Raw genomic sequence first — 5492 nt, forward strand, 5'->3', positions numbered from 1 at the left:
GCGCCCCCCAGTAACGGTCCCCCTATATGACAACACTTGCCGACTCCCACGTTTCGTCAGACACCTGTGTGCTGTGAGGCCCCACCGGGAAAGGCAGAGGGGAGGTGGGCAGGGGCCCCTCCACGTTCCGACGGGGAAGCTGGGGATTCTCAATGGGAAGTGGAGATGAGGGTGACCCCGCCGGAGGCGTCAGTGTGAACGCGGCTGCCCGCCACGCTGGACAAGCACCGGGGGCCTCATCTTCGTCCTCGAGAAGGCCACCTCCTCCTGGGCCACCAGTGTTTTTGAGGTCAGTCGTGGGAAAGGCAGACCCAGAAAAGACCCCGGCTGGTGTCCGGAAGAAACCCTACCCTGACCGCCTGCTGATGAGAGGTGGGGGCTGGAACTCTGCTCCCTTCAGGGGCCGTTGGTGGGAGCGAGGGGGGGATCCAGGGGGGCGAGGAGCCCACACAGACCTCCAGGCTCTCCTGCCCTGAGAAGGAAGAGGCAGAGACCTTGGGAGGGGGCGGTGGGCAGAGCGGCTGGGTGGTCTTTCCGTCAAGCCCCTGGCGGGCACCTTGCAGGGGAGTCGACACTTCCAGGTCACCTGCGATCCCAGCCGAGACAGAGACAGACCTGAGGGGGGGCAGTTGTCAGATTTGCAGACGGGCTGGCAAGAATGCCAGGCCTGCCTGTCTCCCCGGGGGCCGTCGCCGTTCACAGCCCTGGCAGCGCCTGCGGCTGGTGTCCCCCCGGACTTGCCTTGCCTGGTCGCCTGTAGGGGCAGATTTGGGGCAGGCATGTTACTTTGAGCTGAACACAAACTCAGACCGCAAAACCATGTCATCTCCTCTTGCTACTTTCCAGCCGAGCAGAAAGCACAGAATTCTCCTTTACAGTTAGGCTCCTGCCGTGCAGGGGGTGCAGGAGAGCAGACGGAATCGCCTGGACCCTTCTGGGGTTTTCGTTTCTGTTTGATTAAGTGCCTGTGGCCAGTTTGCAGCCTGGTCGTCCTCCCTCTGAAAGCCTGACTCTGGGAGAGCGTCTCCAAACCCAGCTAGGGACCAAGGGACGCTGTTCAGCTAGGGACTCCGTGACCTTCTGCTCCCTGGTGTGTCTGCCGGCCTGACCCACTCTGCCTGGAACCCACTGAACTGACACTGCTGGTCCCTCTCCCCGTCCTCCTGGGAAGACCACATTCAAGATCGTCCACTGCCTTCTGCCCTTGCCTCTCCTGGAGGCCGCAGGGCAGGTTGGGGTCCCCAGGGGCCGCACTGCGGGAATCCTGGGTCCTCCAAACACTTGGGAGGTGCCGGTCAAACAAGGGCTCGCTGGGCGCTGGACAGGTGGGTGGCCAGTGCCCCGAGCAGGATGGCCACAAAGGCGGCCCCTCAGTCTCTGTGGCTTGAGTCTCCTTTAAAACCAGACAAAAAGGAAAATATCACACACACACACGCGCGCGCACACACAGAAGACTGGAAACAACCCAAGTGACCCAACGCGGGCGACGAGCTCCTAGAGCTGCCATGCCCGCCGGGAGTGAGCCCCTTGCCGCTCCGACGAGCTGTGTTGCAGGAAAATATCAAGCACCAGAAGAAAGTTCTAGCACTTCGAGTGGAAGTTCTGGGCCAGAGTGTGTGTATGTGTATCACACACACACACACGCACGCATTTTTTTTCTTCGAAGTAAAAAAAAAACAAAACCTGTATTTAGAAAAATGAAGATTTAAAAAGAAAAGAATAAAGACATTCGTATGTCCCATCACCCAGATAATTGTTTGCGTCTATATGTAAGTGTGCACGCGTGTGTGGGAGGGCATGCGTGTGCACGCATGTGAGTTAGTTGTGCAGCCGGGTGTTCTCTGGCCCAGAACTTCCCCAGGTGGGTCGCCTGGACCTCCCAGGGGCACTCCACTGCTCTCGTGCTGGCCATGCTGGGGAGAACCATGAACAGGACATTACAGTCCCTCCCACAGGCACCCCTTCCCGTCACCCTCACACAACCTTGTGTAGAAATACAATTCTTTTTGCCCCATGCAGATGAAGAAACCAGGGTCTGGAGAGACAGGAGTGGCCACGTTCGAAGGTCCTGGTGTCCCCACTGCAGCCCCAGCGGGGAGCCCCTCTGATGCAGTGAAGACGGATTGGTTGGACAGGAGAGTCCCTGAGGTGCCTTGGGTCCCGATGTGAGGGCACGAGGGTGGGAGACCAGGCATCTGGGCCTCCAGATCCCCCGGAGCCCCGTGCACAGAGCACTGGAATGGAAGTCGCAGGACTCCAGGACTGAGGCTGCTCAAACATGACCTTGTCGGCGGGTGACATCGCCCCTAAAGGTCACAACAGGAAAGTATGTGCCCATGGGAGGCAGAGGGCATGGCCCTGGTGTGGGGGCTGAGCTCGGGGATGGGGGCGACCACGTCCATCTGCAGCGTCACAGAGGCCAGGCTCGGTGTGCGGTGGTGGCTGTCATGGCGTCTGCGTCCGCGGACACTGCAGGCTCGGAGCAGGGGCCCAAAAACCATCCCGAGGGAATGGCTGCCCCAAATACAGTAATTTAGGGTATTGCCGCAGGGTCAGGCTGCGCTCCCTGTGCGCTGCGTTGGTCGCTCTCCGTCCTCATGACACTTGTTCTTTGAAGTTCCTTTTCTCTCCTTCTGCCCTCAGAGGGCTGCTGGTCCTTTGGTAAACGTGCATTTCGCCTCTCAACCTCCCTCTAAAGCAGAGTTTCTTAGCCTCTTTTAATGCCGGGGAGCCTTGGGAAGCCCATGACCACGCTGTCCTCTGACGGATATGTACGTGTGCATCCAGGAGATGTAGACGATCACCAGAAACCCAACTAGACTGAAATACTTACCAAATATATTTTAACTGTGATGTGTTTCTTTGCTAATATGTTAGATAAGAAGATGCCCTCGCAGGTCTAATCAATGATTTTGAAGAAGCGACAAGCAGAGACGGCCTCGCCATTCACCGGCAACAACAGCAGCAGGACGTGAACGTGTCTGTGGTTTCACTGGCAACGGGAGGGACAGAGCATCAGGCTAAGGGCGAGAAGGCACAGGACACCACCGCACGACCGCACTCACAGCCGGGGTCCGAGAAACAGAACAAATGAGTGAAGCGGGAAGAAAGAGAAACAGGGACAAACCAAGAACCAGACCTCCCCCTACAGAGAACACAGTGCTGGTCACCAGAGGGGAGGTGGCCGGGGCAGCGGGGGCCAGGACGGGGATGAAGGAGCGCACCTGAGGGACGCGCCCTGGGGCAGGACGGGCTGCATCGCTCCGGGGCGCGTCTGAAACTAACACGACACCCGTACGTGAACTCATGGGAATTAAAGTAAAATCTTAAAGGAATTGGCAACAAGGTCACAGGCAAGGCTGACTCCTCTCGTGGCATCATTAGGTCTGTTTCACAGTGAAAAGAACTGGCCAATTGCCAGTCGGCATTGGTTAGTGAGAACAGGATGCAGAACCCCGGGGAAGACCTCCGGCCCTAAAGCAAACAGAGAGAGGTCAACTCGTGCAGACAGGAACATGAGGCACAGAGAGCCTCGCTGTCTGGTCTAAGGCGACGCAGCAGGTCAGAACCCCACACGCGACCTTCCACTGAAGGCAAAGAGCTGACCTCTCCGCGCTCCCCCCAGCCCTTCCCATTAGCATCCCAGAGAGCTCATCCGAGAAGGTCGCTGGACCACCTTTACCGCCCGTGAAGAAGACCTTTGACAGAGGTGTAAGACACGGAAAAAGGCATTTTAGGAAATAGGAAAAGAGCTCCTGAGAATATAAAATTCAAGCCTGGACCACACATGTAGAGTCACTCAATCGGGGGAATTAGAAGATTCATTTTATCACAGAAAATCTTGAAAATTCCATCCCTAGTGCTCATTTTGGGTAGCACGATAAAATTAGCAATAAGAGGGCGTCTGGGTGGCTCAGTGGGTTAAGCCTCTGCCTTTGGCTCAGGTCATGATCCCAGCGTCCTGGGATCGAGTCCTGAGTTGGGATCCCTCCTTGGCGGGGAGCCTGTTTCTCCCTCTCCCACTCCCCCTGCTTGTGTTCCCTCTCTCACTGTCTCTCTCTCTCTCTCTCTGTGTCAAATAAATAAATAAAATCTTTTTTAAAATTAGCAATAAGACTAATAATAGGACTGCTTAAAGAAATCCTTCAAATCAAGTTTAGATTTAAAAGAAATAAATACTTACAGATAGGTTAACCACTTGCTTCAACTTGCCATATTTTGAGTACAGTGGAAGATGTGGTCATTGGATCTTCGGGTCCTGTGTTGCCAAAATTCTGTACAAGATAGAGTGCTCGGGGGATAAGTAGCCCCTGACAATACAGACAAGTTTCATGTTTCTGGAAATATACACCAAAAAGGACGAAACAGTATATGAGTATTTTTTTCTTTCAACAAATACTCCAAATGAAAATGTTGGCAATTGGATTCTCTCTCTTTTTTTAAGATTTTATTTATTTATTGACAGAGAGAATAAATCTTCTGCTCCCCAGGGGGAGTGGCAGAGGCAGAGGGGGAAGCAGGATTTCAGGGGAGTGGGGAGCCCGATGCGGGGCTCGACCCCAGAACCCTGGGATCATGACTGAGCCAAAGGCAGGCACTTAACAAGTAAGCCCCCCCAGATGTCCCGCGATTGGACTCTTTCAGCGTTTCCATAAATCGAAGGTGTAACTTCCCCTACGTCTCCCCCTCCTCTTACTTGTGTTCGCATCCCTGTGGAGGTCAGGATTACTGTGCGCCCGCACAGGGTCATCGCTCCCCACCAAAGATGCTCCGAGGCGCCACAGAGATTTCATGGCAGGAAAGGACCCGCACTCCCTCCAGGGCTGTCTTCCTCTCTCCTGTTTGACCAGAGGTGGTCACCGCATCTCTGCCCCATCGCTCCCCACCTTACTGCCCCCACCCCGAATCAGCCCCTCTCCATCTGTTCCTGCTCCAGGCTAGCCTGTGTGCCATGGCCAAGGTGGTCCTGGACACTCCTCCAGCAGCTCCCCCTCCTCTGGCTGCTCCTCCTCCAGCTGCTCCTCCTCCGGCTGCTTTTCCTCCTCCTCCAGCAGCTCCCCCTCCTCCAGCTGCCTCACCAGCTGTCTCTTTCCTCCAGCTGCCTCCCCCTCCCCCGATGCTCCTCCCACCCCTCCAGCTGCCTGGCCCTCCTCCAAAGCTCTCCCCTCTTCCAGGTGCCCCCCACATTCCTCTAGTAGCTCCCACTCTTCCATCTGCCCCTTCTCCTCTAGCAGCTCCCCCTCCCCCTCTTCCAGCTGCTCCCTGTCCTCCAGCTGCTCCTCCTCCAGCTGCTCCTCCTCTAGCTGCTGCTCCTCCTCCAGCTGCTCCTCCCCCTCTTCCAGCTTCTCCCCCTCCTCTAGCCACTCCTCCACCAGCTGCTCCTCCTCCTCCAGCTATTTCCCCTCTTCCAGCTGTTCCTCCCCCTCTTCCAGCTGCTCCTCCTCTAGCTGCTCCTCTGCCTCCAGCTACTCCTCCCCCTCCTCCAGCTGCTC

At 56.4% G+C, this 5492-nt stretch overlaps 1 long non-coding RNA gene across 1 annotated transcript; it reads right to left on the reverse strand.

Annotated features, from left to right (window-relative positions):
* Positions 1-1744: 1744 nt before the first annotated feature.
* Positions 1745-4833, reverse strand: LOC132008882 (uncharacterized). The gene is made up of 3 exons (XR_009401743.1): positions 4697-4833; positions 4184-4337; positions 1745-2992 (listed from the first exon to the last, which is right to left on the reverse strand). It is a non-coding gene; the product is annotated as an uncharacterized LOC132008882 (long non-coding RNA).
* Positions 4834-5492: the final 659 nt, after the last annotated feature.

The sequence above is a fragment of the Mustela nigripes genome, unplaced genomic scaffold (assembly GCF_022355385.1).
Source record: "Mustela nigripes isolate SB6536 unplaced genomic scaffold, MUSNIG.SB6536 HiC_scaffold_1886, whole genome shotgun sequence".
Taxonomy (NCBI): Eukaryota; Metazoa; Chordata; class Mammalia; order Carnivora; family Mustelidae; genus Mustela; species Mustela nigripes.